Here is a 15419-nt window from a genome sequence, read left to right as displayed (position 1 = left end):
CCCATTTAAACCCAAATTTTAAGTGCTGGCTGGCCATAAAGAAGAACAAGAGAGGAAATAGAGAAGAAAGGAAGAAAAAAAGAAAAATCAAAGAGAAACAAGAAAATTCAAAGGGAAATTCACGGTTTTCGACCGTTTACGCGTCTAATGGTAAGATTTTTTGATTTTAGCTTGATTTCTACCTTTCCTATGCCTTTATTTCCATTTAGCATGCTTGAGGAGAGAGATCAAAAAGTGATATCAAGGGCTGGACGAAATTCTAGGGGAGAGAAATTGAAATTTTTAGGTTTTGATTTTTAGTTAAATTGATAGTTTTAGTTAGTTAAATGTGTTTAGAAATTAAATTGGGCAAGAAATCAATAAATTTTCACAATACCCACTCTTGGCTGGATGCTCAATGCTGTACAATGATGATGAATTGATTTTATTCTAAGGAAAATGAAGAGAAAATGATGAAAAACGATTAAGCGTGATAGAAAAACAAAGTAGAAAATTAACCGACTTAATGTCCCATTTTTGGCCGAATTTTCCAAGGAAGGGAGTGAGCTGATTTTGTTGTTTTTAGAAGGTTATTGGCTGATATTTAATGGTTAGAACTGTTGGAGAGAGAATGGGATGATTTAGAGCTAAAATGGAGCGCGTTAGCAATTTATCGAGCAAAGTGCCAAAAATAGGTTAATACCGCGTTTAAGCCGTTTTAGGCTATTACATTTCATACCATGCATTAGAATAGGATTTAAGTTAATTATATAGTGATTTAGCATCAATGTGATGAATTGTGTAAATTTTTGTAATGTGTCTAGGAGGAGTGCCTTCCGGAAAAGGCAAAGAAGTCGTACCCGACGAGTAGTGATCGGGGCGCTTAGAAAGCTTTTAGTTTGTACAAACGGTGAGTAAACTTATTATTATTGTAAATTATCTATAGTTTATTTTAAATGCCCTTTATGTATTTTATGAAATGAGAACGAGATTAAAACGAGATTTTTGATGTTTTAGGAATAAATGTGACAAATAAAAATATATTGTATTGATTATGAAATTGAGTAATTGGAGGCTACAAATTGACTTGAAAAATATATATTTTCCTAGGAATGGCTTATGAGAAATGAGTATATGTGGCTATATTTTGTGAATGCATTGGGAAATTTATGTAAGTTGTTTTACTATGCAGGCTGGATAAATAAATAAAAGCCACGTTATACTGTCGAAATTTTATTAAAATTGGTGGGTTAGTCACTGCAGTGACGGGTTTCCGTGGACTGCCTGTTAGAGGGGCACGGTAAACCCAGTTATATAGTTACTCCGGTTGTAGAGGCGAGGAGGGTAACTCCTGGGGTAGTATTAGAGCTCACTTCACGTCGAACTCCCACGTGAATGTGTAACTCGGCCAACGCCAAGGAACGGCTGGTTTTTAAAAATAAAAATGTGTTTCACGTGTGAATATTTTAACACCCTTGGCGGACTCGGTTAGATGCCTCGGCCAAGGTATCCCCGAGGATTAGTTTTGACTTGAGCCTTATTTTAATAAAAGACATAAGCCTTAACAATTGTTTTAGTAAATTACAAATATTTTATGGTTTAAGAAATAAATTGAAAACATTATGAAATGGGTTGAAATTTGTTGTTTAAACTTGCCTCCATTTTACTCGCCTTTAGATATTTATGATAATGTCTGTTTACTCATTGGGATTGCAAAATCTCACCCAACTCCTTTCCACCCATTTCAGGTTCAGTATAGACTGTAGATAGCTGATCTCATCGAGGACTACCATTGGATCTGCATTTTCCAAATCGTAGGTTCACAGTCCTCTTTACTTTTGTTTATTCGGGGGCCCTCTTGTTATTGTAAATAAAATAAATATTTTGGCTTACTGTATTTCAGTATGTATAAATTTATTTAGCTTTTACGCTATAAAAATTATTCACGTATAACTCTATAAATATTGTTTTATAAGAAAATAGAATATTTTCCTTAATATTTCTTTTATTTTTTTATTATATTCAAATAACCGTAATTTCGTTTTAAATGAAGATTTTAGACTTTTAAACTCATTTTGAATATGAATTATGTGTTTTGTACTTGTATATTACGTTTTAGCCAGTTTCAAAATTTTTGAGAAAAAAATGACAAAAATACCCCTGTGTGGCGAAAATTTTATTTTGATTGTTTTTTATCTAAAATAGTGTATATTCTCTAAAAACTCAATACTTAACAATGATTGCTCACAGGAAAGGAAAGAAACTGATATGTAAGCCTTGCGGGGTTCCGGTTGGCATTCCGGATAATGAGTGTCAATCAAGGACGTTGCGGCGATTATCATGGGCCTGAGGGAGGTTCCGGGTCGTGACACATGATCCATCACAGTTGACGCTTCGTGACTACCCCATCATTGAATCTTCTCGAATAGGTCAACTACAATAACATATATTACTGTGTTATTCAATAATCATATATGGAATTGTTGAACATTAATCGTTAGAACTTTAATATCCTTATCAACAGCTTGTTACCATTGTGGGGTTGAGTAGGACCGATCATTGGTTGAGGAGCTATCATCGCCTCCCTCAACTGTAACAATAGAAATTACTGTGTTATTCTATAAATATATGTGAAAATGTTAAACACAAATCATTAGAATCGATCTTACTGACGGGTTGTTAGCATTATGCATCTGAGGAGAACCTCTCGGTGGTTGAGGAGCTATCGTCGCATGGTCCAACTAAAAACACAGATTCGATAATCACATATGGAATTATTGAACATAAACCGTTAGAATCGATCTTATCATGGGCTCGTTAGCATTGTACGTTTGAGGATGACCTTTCGGTGGTTGAAAAGTTGTCATTACGTGGTCCAACTACAAACACAGATATGTTATTTGATAATCACATATGGAATTGTTGAACACAAACTGTTAGAACCAATCTTACCAATGGTTTGTTAGCACTGTGAGTCTGTGAAAGACCTCTCGGTGGTTGTGGAGCTGTCGCATGGTCCAACTGCAAACACAAATATATTATTCGATAATCACATATGGAATTGTTGAACACAAATCGTTAGAACTGTCCTTACCGGCTCTTCACTTCCATTACCATGATCGTCCCCTTCTTCTATTAACTCGGGGCTTGACAGCTCATTGACTCTAGCAGCGGTGGTACACCTTTGTTTCATGGCACCAGTGGCTCTTTTCTGCTTCAAGTTTCTCCTCTTCTCCTTCGCACCTAAGCCCCAATGTACTCGATCCTCCATGTGTCCTATTGGCATGTATTGGTGGCCCTCAGATAACAGGACATTGATGTCCACAAAATACTCCCGCTTGGCCTCATCCGGGGTGAGCTCCAAGGTCTCAATTGCCCATAACTATAAAACAGGGATTGTGATTAAATTTTAGGGAAAATTATTATACAAATTCACAGTAAAAATTAATAGTTGTTCACTCACATGTTGAGATAACTTCAACATCTTAACTGCCTTGTAAAATCTTTTGGCTTCTGATTGCATTGCCATTTGCACATAAGTGGGCAGACGTTGTCCTTCGGAGTAGAGGGGCAACTATCTTTCGCAAGGCCAGAATTGCCTCCATTGCCCAGAACTGCAAATCAAATGTAACCATTATCAAACCGTAAATGATAAATGAGTGTAACCATAAATTATTATGTCAAAAGGAAGATGAAAAATGTTATGTGACAGCACTTGTATCACCCAGCGAATCCATAAATGTTGTACCGTAAACTATCCTTCTGCAAGTTTGAGGCAAGCACTTCGAATCCCTTCAAAAGGTAGTCCAAGGTTAGCCTCCAAACGTAATGACCCCATGGGAACACATTCCAAGTGTCGATGTCCTCCACCAATGACAAGAGCCAAGGTGCTACCTGTCTACGGTAGCCTTAACCAAATAAAATGTTATTCGCAATCAAGACGAGTGCCATCTTGGTCGCGTCTTCTGGTCGCTGAAAGTTGCCTCCGCGGAACATATCAAGCAATGCCTGCAGCTTAACACTCTGCTGCCCGTTCCATTATCTCGCATGAATTCAATCAGTAACAACCTCATACGGTCGTGTGAACACATCAAGCATTCAACCAAACTTCAGTCCAATGATAAGGCAAAACTCCTGCTTTGATATGCGCGCCTTGCTTTTGCCAATGGCAAACCATAGCTCATGCTCTATTGAATCTATCATAGTGATTTGATGAATCATGATGTTATATAGGGGACCAATGCAAAGTAGCCTTGTGGATATACGTCCAGCAACATTCCGAAGCATGTACGCTTCACTGCATCATACTCCCCTTTCTTTTGAAGAGTCTTGTTGATGTAATGCAGTTGCGACCATTTACAGTGGGTATTAATAGAGACATTGAACCCCCATTTCTCTCATGGCACAATAAGCAAATTGTCATGATCCTCATACTGTTTGGACTGCATCTGCAAAACATGGCACACATGCATGAGTTAGTTAACCCATAATGTGCAACAAGGTATACTAAAAAAAGAAATAAATGTTGTTACACGTTGTGCATATCAAGTAAAATGTTGTTACACACTGTGCATATCAAGTAAAATGTTGTTACACGCCATGCACATAACATAAAATTTTGTTACACGCCATGCATATAATGTAAAATGTTGTTACACGCTATTTGTATCAAGTCAAAAATTGTTACACGCCATGCATATCAAGTACAATGTTGTTACACGCCATGCATATCAAGTAAAATGTTGTTACACGCCATGCATATAACGTAAAATATTGTTACATGCCATATATATAACGTAAAATGTTGTAACACGCCATACGTATCAAGTTAAATGTTGTTACACTCCATGCATATCAAGTAAAATGTTGTTACACGCCATGCATATCAAGTCAAATTTTGTTACACGCCAACATAAACACGTCAATCACTATAATTACTGTCTCCTTACACGAGCTAGCCTAAAATACCCATGGCATGTGACATGTCAATCAGTGTAATTACTGACTCGTTACATGAACTGCGCTAAAATAACCAATGTCGTGACACGTTAAAAACCCTAAAAAGCAGTTAACCGATTACATGCCATATCTGTTGTAGTTCAAAACTTTGGTACAACTATAAAATCGGGAAGAAAACAGTTTAAACATAACAATTGAAAAAGATTAAAAAAACACGAACATATCCCACAAACCCACCAAAAAATTAATGAGAAGAAAGTTTTATTTTTAGATTGACTGACCTTTTCACTGATAACTGACATTGTTGCTGTGGTGTCGTCGAGCTTGGAAAGAACAAAATCAAACACTCTAGTGCCTTTGGGAATGAGGAATGAATCAAATCAAACTCTCTGACTTCCTTCACATAGAGTATTTGTAAAACCCGACCCTATAAACACATGTCATGACATACATGCACTGAGTAGCATGTTATTATGCTAGGAAAGCACCTAAGAATAGACGAAACTTGGTATCGTACCTAACGGTACACTTGAGTTGATTTAACCTCGAACTAGTTCAAATAGGAATTATAGGATGAAATTTAATATTTTATAGTCCAGGAATGACTAAAAATGATTGTTCGGAGTTTGAGGGTTCATTAGGGGTAAAATTGAAAATTTTGATGTTCTGGGGCAAAAATTGTCATTTTGCCACCTAAGATAATAATTTGATCATGGAGTGAAATTTTTGACCAAGATTAACTATTTGGAGTATAATTTAATGATAGGAAGTGAAAAATTTCAATTCCGGTAATTTTCGAAACATAGAGGTAAAACGGTAATTTTGTAATCTCTAGGTAAAAACCGTAATTTTCACCACCCAAAACTTGTCAAAATCATAGGATTTATTTATTTTTGGTATGAACAACTATGGTATGTTAAGTGGTGAAAAATTGAAGTTTAAAAGACAAAATTTTAAAAATGGACCAATGGGAAAGTGACACATGGCACTTTTTAATTGTTTAATATTATTTTAATGGAAAATCAGCCCATTTAAACCCCATACTAAGTGCTGGCCGGCCATAAGGAAAGAACAAGAGAGAAAATAGAGAGGAAAGGAAGAAAAGAGAAAAACCAAAGAGAAACAAGAAAATTCAAAGGGGAATTCGCGTTTTTTGCCCGTTTACGAGTCTAACGGTAAGATTTTTCGACTTTAGCTTGATTTCTACCTTTCCTATGCCTTTGTTTCCATTTAGCATGCTTGAGGAGAGAGATCTAAAAGTGACATCAAGGGCTGGACGAATTTCAAGGGGGGAGAAATTGAAATTTTTAGGTTTTAATTTTTAGTTAAATTGATAGTTTTAGTTAGTTAAATGTGTTTAGAAATTAAATTGGGCAAGAAAGCATTAAATTTTCACAATACCCACCCTTGGCCGAATCTGCAAAGAGGTACAATGATGATGATCTGATTTTTATTCTAAGAGAAATGAAGAGAAAATGATGAAAAATGGTTAAATGTGATAGAAAAAAAAAGTAGAAAATTTACCGAGTTAATGTCCCATTTTTGGCCGAATTTTTCAAGGAGGAAAGTGAACTGATTTTGGTGATTTTAAAAGGTTATTGGCTGATATTTAATGGTTAGAAATGTTGGAGTGAGAATGGGACGATTTAGAGCTAAAATGGAGCGCGTTAGCAATTTATCGGGTAAAATGCCAAAAATAGGTTAATACCGCGTTTAAGCCGTTTTAGGCTATTGCATTTCATACCATGCATTAGTATAAGATTTAAGTCAATTATATAGTGATTTAGCATCAATGTGGTGAATTGGGTAAATTTTGCAATGTTTCTAGGAGGAGAGCCTTCCGGTAAAGGCAAGGAAGTCGTACCTGACCAACAGTGATCGGGGCACTTAGGAAGCATTTCATCTGTACAAACAGTGAATAAACCTATTATTATTGTAAATTATCTAGAGTTTATTTTTAAATACTCTTTATGTATTTTATGAAATGAAAATGAGATTAAAACGGGATTTTTGATGTTTTAGAAATAGATGTGACAAATAAAAATATATTGTGTTGATTATGCAATTGAGTAATTGGAGGCTACCAATGGTCTTGAAAAATATATTTTCTTATGAATGGCTTATGATATATGAGTATATGTGGCTATAGTTTATAATTGCATTGGGAATAGAATGTAAGCTGTCTTTTACTATGCAGGCTGGATAAATAAATAAAAGCCACGTTATACTATCAAAATTTTATTAAAATTGGTGGGTTTAGTCACTGCAGTGACGGGTTTCCGTGGACTACCTATTAGAGGGGTACGGTAAACCCGGTTTCATAGTTACTCCGGTTGTAGAGGCGAGGAGGGTAACTCCCTAGGTAGTGTTAGAGTTCACTTCACGTCGAACCCCCACGTGAATGTGTAACTTGGCCAACGCCAAGGAACGGCTTGTTTTCAAACTAGAATGTGTCTAACATATAAATATCTTAACAACCTTGGCGGACTCGGTTAGATGCCTCGGCCAAGGTATCCCCGAGGACTAGATTTTGGCTTGAGCCATGTTTTTAATAAAGGTTATAAGCCTTGACAACTGTTTTGGTAAATTACAAATGTTTTATGGTTTAAGAAAGAAATTGAAAACCTTATGAAATGGTTTGTGATTTGTTGTTTAAACTTGCCTCAATTTTACTCGCCTTTAGATATTTATGATAATGTCTGTTTACTCATTGGGATTGCAAAATCTCACCCACCTCCTTTTCAAACATTTCAGGCCTATGGTAGCTTGTAGATATCCGATTTTGTCGAGGATTCCAGTTGACCCCTCTATCCCATAGACAGTAGGTTACTATCACCAATACTGGGTGTATTTATGGGCCACTTGTCAGTGTAATTATTATTGTATATTATAACTTTGTAAATTATTGTATGTATGAATTTATTTTATTCTCACGCTACAAAAATTATTTATGTATAGTTCTATAAAAATTGTTTTATAAGAAAATGAAATATATTATCAAATATTTTTATTTAGTTTAATTAGCCAACTTTTCACTCTAAATGAATGATTTAGATTACAAAAAATTTTTTTTAATCGATCGTGGATATTTTTCTACCATACGTTGTATCTTTATCAGGTTTCAAAATTTTTTGGTAAAAATGACCAAAATACCCCTATGTGGAGAAAATTTTATTTTTATTGTTTTCGATCTAAAATAGTTTATATTTTCTTAAAACTCGATATTTAACAACGATTGCTCACAGGAAAGGCAAGAAACTAATTCGTTAGCCTTGCGGGGTTTCGATTGGCATTCTGGATAATGAGTGTCAATCGAGACGTCACAGCAGTTGTCATGGGCTCGAGGGAGGTTTCGGGTCGTGACAGTGTTCCTTACTAGAAAGAAAAATGTTTAAGCATTTTGAGCATTTTGGAGTAGTTTTTGATATACGAAGAAAATCTGGGAGCGTTTTGAGCATTTTTAAGCATTTTATAGTGATTTTTGATATATGAAGAAAAACTTTTGAACATTTTGAGCATTCATATTCATTAATTATGCTGTTAAATGGAATATGGTGTATTGTTTGAAGTTGTTGATCTTGTTAAATGGAATTCAGTAGTTTTGGTGATTTTTGAAAATTACGTGACTAGTTTTTGATAAGGTATTACGTGACTAGTTTCTGATAAGGCATTGCGTGACTAGTTGATAGGCATTGCGTGACTTGTTAATAAGGCATTGCTGACTTAGGCATTGCTTAAAAATCAATCACACAATGTCTAAAAACTAGTCACGCAATGCCTTATCAGAAACCAATCACGTAATGCCTAAAAACTAGTCACACAGTGATTAAGTCACACAATACCTAAAAACTAGTAAACTCTATTTTGGGGTTCAATGAATAAACCAATAAACTCAAGAACCTAAAACACATACTTTTCTTTTTTCCTAAGCCATGAAATTGTGCATTTCATAAAAGATAGGTTACAAAACTCCATAACCCTCAAAAGTAAGAGAAAATATATCCCTATCAGGAGGCCTTGCTCATTGCCCTTATACAAAAACAAAATATACCTTCTTTACAAAATATTCCTTGAACAATTTCAACTCAAAATCTCTTAAAAAAAATCAGAATCCCTAGCAAACACGCTTAACAATCATCCCAATCCCAACCACAACAAAACTGTGAACCACCATAAAGCCCATCAAACATGCTTTAGCTGTTCTTTCTCCCTGAGCAAAATCGTTGCCTGCAAAGAGCAAAATCGCTGTTCATTGCCCATAAAAACCCCAAGATCCACCATCCAAAAAAAAAAAATACAAAATAAGAAAGAGCTTGATGTCATCTCTATGAATTGAATGGCGAGATAGACATATTTAAACAGAGAGAGAAATCAAGATTTAATTTTGAAATTTTTATCTGAATAGCGGGAGAGAGAAAACTGAAACCATTTTAATTTGTTTGAAATTGTTAAAGGGTATTATTGTCAAGTCATGTCAAAAATTGACTAAAAATAATTAAAATTATAAAAAATGATATTTTTGAATTGAGCTTATGAGAAAGGTTATTTCTCACAATTTCCTCTATAATAAATATCATCAAAAATATTACCTCATTACTTGAAATTAAGTCAAACCATTCTCATTGCATGATCAATGGAGGGGTAAAACATCTACCTTATTCAACCCAAACTTTTCTTTAAATGATGCAACAACAATCTTTTCTTTAGCATGTATTCAATGTTGATCGTCCTCCATAGTACTAGTGCCTGATGTAGTACGTCATTAATTTCCTTTCCTAATTAGGCCTGGCTCCGAGGTAGCACGGCCTAAAAGGCATGACATTTGCTAAGTTGGTTGGTGAGAATTGAGATACGCACAATAAACATCCCATTTGAAAAGTCCTTTGGGTGTGCCAATCCTCCAGCAATGCACTCTTATAAATACCCATTAACGGCATGAAGAGTACTTCACCACCAAGTTCAACCTCAACCTCATTAAACTTTCTTTGAAAGCCAACTCTCTCTTGGCTATCAGAAAGTACTGATACTGTTACCAATGGCTCCAACAATTGCTGATCAACAATTCAACACTGATTCCCAGCTCTAACTGATTTTGTCATAAATCAAGGAAACAGAGTGAAGGGTTTGTCAGAAATGGGTCTCAAAGCCCTCCCCAAGGCTTACATCCAACCTTTGGAGGAAAGGATGTGGGCCAGTGCCACCCAAGTCATTCTTGAGGAATCCATTCCCATCATCGATATTTCAAACTGGGAAGACCCCAAAGTGGCAAAACCTGTTTGTGATGCATCAGAGAAGTGGGGATTCTTCCAGATCGTGAACCATGCTGTGCCCATTCAGGTGCTGGAGAATGTCCAAGATACAACTCATCGCTTCTTTGGGCTACCCGCCGAGGAAAAGAATAAGTATTCCAAGGAACACTCGGCTTCCAGCAACGTCCGGTTTGGCACAAGTTTTAGCCCTAAAGCAGAAAAGGCTCTCGAGTGGAAAGATTTCCTTAGCCTCTTTCTTGTATCCGAGGAGGAATCTTGTGCGTTTTGGCCACCTGTTTGCAGGTAACAACTCTCAACTCTTCAAACACTAGTTTTAATAATTATATATTATTCTGCATGTAAATATAGCAAAAAGGTGCGTGCTTAAAAATATATTTACTTTTAGTTAAGAAAATACTATATTATATTCTTTTTTCAGGGAACAAGTGCTTGAATACATGAAGAGCTCTGAAGTTGTCATTAACAATTATTCCAAATTCTAATGAATGGACTAAATGTGAAAGAAATTGATGAAACAACAAAGTCTCTCTTGATGGGTTCAGTAAGAACTAATTTAAATTACTATCCTATTTGTCCTAATCCTGAACTCACCGTGGGAGTAGGACGTCATTCCGACATCTCTTCCCTTTCAATCCTCCTCCAAGATGAAATTGGTGGTCTCTATGTGAAAGGAAACCAAGGTGACAACTGGATCCATGTTCCACCCATTAAGGGATCCCTTGTGATCAATGTTGGAGACGCACTGCAGATACCGAGCAATGGCCGGTACAGGAGTGTCGAGAACCGTGTGATTGCCAGTGGGAGTAAAAACAGAATTTCAGTTCCCATTTTTGTCAATCCAAGACCCGGTGATATCATTGGACCGTTGCCTCAAGTGCTAGAAAATGGTGAGAAGCCGATTTACAAGCAAGTTTTGTACTCGGATTATGTCAGACATTTCTTCCGTAAGGCGCATGACGGTAAGAAAACGGTTGAGTTTGCTGAGATATGAATATATATATGTAATGGATCTGCTCCTTTCTTTCCTACTATACTTATGCCTTCCTTTCTTGCTGTTATAGGATAATCATAAAAATAAATGACATGTTAAATATGATATTGATATAATTAAAATATGTTAAATTCGGGGTATTGTAAGTGGTTAAGTGGCCTTGCTGCCAAGATCCATTGAGATTCAATCCTTTGTCACTCTTATTCGTCAAAAAAATAATATTCACTAAAAAAAAAGACTATTTCTGTCACGACCCGAAACTCCCATCGGGTCCGTGACAACCACCGCGACGTTTCGATAGGCACTCATTACCCCGAATACCGATCGGAATCCCGCAAGGCTTAGCATCAGCTTCCGCATCTCCTCGATGAGCGACAGTTATTAAATCTTGCATTTCAAAAAATCATAAGTCGTTTCCAAATCAAAACAATAAAATATTATTTTCTGGCTCACAGGGGCATTTTCGTCATTTTTCTTCGATAATACCGAAACTCACCAAAAACATGGTGTAAAAGCTAAATATGTTCATACATATTTTAAATCAGATAACGAAAGTATAAAATTACTTTTACAATGACACGTGGGCTCTCAACTAACCGATAAGATGCAAGTTTGTGAACCTATAATTTTGACAATGCAAGGCTAACTGAAGTCCTTGATGCAATCAGCCATCTATCGGCTATCCCGAACCTGAAATGTGGAGAATTGAGGGTGGTGAGATTATAAAATCTCAGTGAGTAAATAGACACCATCTAAACTATCTAAAGGCGAGTAAATAGAGACAATTAAAAATAATTAACTTCAGCAAATTTTTCACATCACGAATATTCATTTCAACCAAATAATCAATATGGCTCGTGAATTACTCAAAACTTGGCTCATTCCAAATTCTGTACTCGAGGACACTTGGATCAGGGGTATCCAACCGAGTCCGCCAAGACTGTTAAAAATTCATATTTCGCATAAATCATATTTTTATTTTGAAACATAGTCGTTCCTTGGCGTTGGCTGAGTCTCACTCTCACGCGATGGTCCGCGTGAAGTGCACTCAAAAAGCCCATCTCAGGAGATACCCTATGCTCCTCTACGACCGAGGTGAGAATATAAAGGAGTTTACCATGCCCCTCTAATAAGCTGGCCCACGGAACCCCCCCACCACTGCAGTAGCTAATCTTTTATCTATCACCTGATTTATAAAATCTTTTTCTGCATGACATGGCAATTTATCGCAACCTAGCCTCTCAAGGCTAAATACACAGTACAAATAATTCTAACACCAAAATCGGTTTAGCCATTCATGCTCATTTATTGTCATAAGCCATTCAATTTAAAACCATAAATTTACAACACAAGCAGGCAGTCTCCAATTACTCTATTTTCAAAATCAGTATTCGATTTTCTAGAAAATTTATAAAATCATTTTATAAAATCACAATTTCTCTTAAAACATAGCAATTTACCATTTAAACCCATTTTCCATATATCACACAATTGTATAAAACTACTCTAGATAATTAAGACGATAATAAGTTTACTCACAGTTTTCGAAAACTAAATTCGGGTACTCCAACTATTACTCCTCGGGTGCGATTTCTTTGCCCTTGCCAAAGGATTCGCCACCTTGACAAATTGCAAAATTAAGAGGTTTACTACTTTAGTACTAAACCAAAATAAACTAATTTATACTACTAATGCATGATATGAAGTGCAAAATGTCTAAATTTTGCCTAAACGCGATGTTAGCCTATTTTGGTATTTTACTCGATAAATCGATATACGTGTCCGTTTAAACTCCAAATTAATTTTTTTCAGTTTCTATACCTCAATTGCACCCAAATTGACTTAATGTCCCTCAGTGTGGTGCAAATTACCAATCCTGATAGCAAATTACGAAAATACCCCTAGTGGGTAAAAATTCATATTTTTGCTCCGAAAATTCCCATTATTTTTCTAGGCTCATAATTCATCATTATTCATCATAATTCCTCAAATAAACATCAAGATCAGTAGCCAATATTCCCCTAAAAAATTCGGCATAATGGGTTTCAATGGGAGAAAATTATTTCTCTAGCTTATTTTTGCTATATTTCAATATAACCTAACTAAAATCACTTAATTCAATTAAAATCAACCAAAACTCAAGCTCAAAACTCATCCATGGAGGTTTGGCCAGCATGGGTGTCCATACCCACTTTCTAATTTTGCATGGAAATGAGAAAAAAATGCATGGGTAGTGAAAATCACAAGGAAAATCAATGAAATTTACCTTTTTAATGCTTGATTTCTTGATTTCTCTTGATTTTTCTCAAAATTTTCAGCTAGGGTTCTTATTTCTTTTTCCCCCTTTTTTTCTCCTGGTTTGGACAGCTTGAAGAAGATGAGAATTCTGGAAATTTTGACCTTTTTAAAGGCTAAAATAATATAATATTATTTTGTTTGTTTTATTAATTTCTTAAATTCTAGCCATCCATTTGTTTCCAAATTTTCACCATACACTTGTCCGACATATCCATAGCTTAGATAAAATTCTCAGACTTATCCAAAGTCTTGGTGGAGTAATTTTTGAAATTTACACTTTTACCCCCGTAAAAGTCAAAAATTACATTTTTACCCAAAAAACTGAAAAATTGCCTATAGACACATTTTTCATCCCTTATACTCATACGATTCTCCACTTTGTCAAATGTAATCTAAATTCTCTCAAAATCTCAATTTTTGTTCACGGGTGGAAAAATTATGATTTTACCCCTACACTCCAAAGATCACCGAAATTAAACTTTTTCATTGCCAAACCCTCAAATTATACTCCAATACTCAAATCATACTCCAATAAGTTAAATGGGGCCAAAAAAAATCTTTTCTAAAAATTTCCATTTTGTCCCTAGGTGGCGAATGACCATTTTGCCCTTAGATAGTGAAAATTTCGGTTTAACTCCGAATTGATCCTCGAACTCTGAATTACCATTTTGAGTCATCCCTGAACTGTGAAACTCTTAATTTCACCTCAAAATTCCTATTTGAACTAGTTCGAGGCTTAATCAACTTAATGGTACCATTAGGGGCAATATCGTCTTTTAACGATTCCTCAAACTTCCTAAACATGCAAACATTCTATTGAGCATGTAAATGACATCGTAATTATTTTATAGAACAGGGTTTGACAATTTCCAATGGAATTTTCTATTGAAAATAGGTAAAATTCCATTGGAAATGTTTATTTCCGACGGATTTCCAACGAAAATTTCCGTTGGAAACTCCATCTGTAAAAACCTTGTCGGTAATACTTTTCGTTGGAAATCCATTGAAAATTTTCAACGAAAAATTCTATTGGAAAAATTAGGGATGGGTCATCTCTCACATTAAAATTCCGTTGGAAAATAATCTAGGAAGAAAATCCGTTGGAAAACATTGCATACTGAAATTCCGTTAGAAATTTCCAACGAAATTTCTATTGGAAAGAGAAATAAGAGGGAAAAATTTCGTTAGAAATGGTGTTCCAACGGAAAATTCCGTTGGAAACGGGTTTCCAATGCAATTTTTTGTTGGAAATATCTTTCCAACAAAAAAATCAGTTAGAAAATTTTCGTTGGAAATTTGTTTCCAACAGAAAAATTCCATTGGAAATTTCCAACGAAAAATTCGGTAGATAATTATTCCGTTGGAAATGGGTTTCCAAAGAAATTCCGTTGGAAATTCATTTCCAATGGAAAATTTGGTAGATAATTATTCCATTGGAAATGAGTTTCCAACGAAAAAACCTAAAAAATTCCGTTGGAAATTTAATTTTCTACCCTTTTCATGATGCTTTTTTGTTTAAAATTACCCATTTTTATTTTAATTACATTTTATCAATTCACTATATTGGACTTTCAAAATATATAAACAAAAATATACATTAAAAATCGAGATTCAAAGTCGAATTCCATATAACTAACACACAATAAGTGAAAAAGTTAAATACATATAAAAATAAAGCTATATGTATTATTAAACAACTATACTAAAAAGTATCCAAGTGTAGTAGTGAAAAATAGACATCATATCATGAAATGTTGTGTTCTTACTTGTCCAGATTTTAGCTTGAAGGTCCTGCATCTCCTTGTTTTGAACTCGCATTACTCATGATCATGGATTCCATACGTGCCATAAATTCACTCATGCTTTTCGCCATTGCATTCTTAATCTCTTCACATATTTCCCCACGTATTTCGTCACGTATC

The 15419-nt window shown here is 35.2% G+C and overlaps 1 pseudogene; it reads left to right on the top strand.

The window, feature by feature from the left end:
• LOC18589595 (feruloyl CoA ortho-hydroxylase F6H1-3-like) overlaps positions 1-11199 on the top strand; it is a 30436-nt pseudogene extending 19237 nt beyond the window's left edge.
• Positions 11200-15419: the final 4220 nt, after the last annotated feature.

The sequence above is a fragment of the Theobroma cacao genome, chromosome 9 (genome assembly GCF_053813885.1).
Source record: "Theobroma cacao isolate CCN51 chromosome 9, ASM5381388v1, whole genome shotgun sequence".
Classification (NCBI taxonomy): Eukaryota; Viridiplantae; Streptophyta; class Magnoliopsida; order Malvales; family Malvaceae; genus Theobroma; species Theobroma cacao.
Note: the sequence above shows the minus strand (reverse complement) of the source record. Positions and strands in the feature narration are given on the sequence as shown.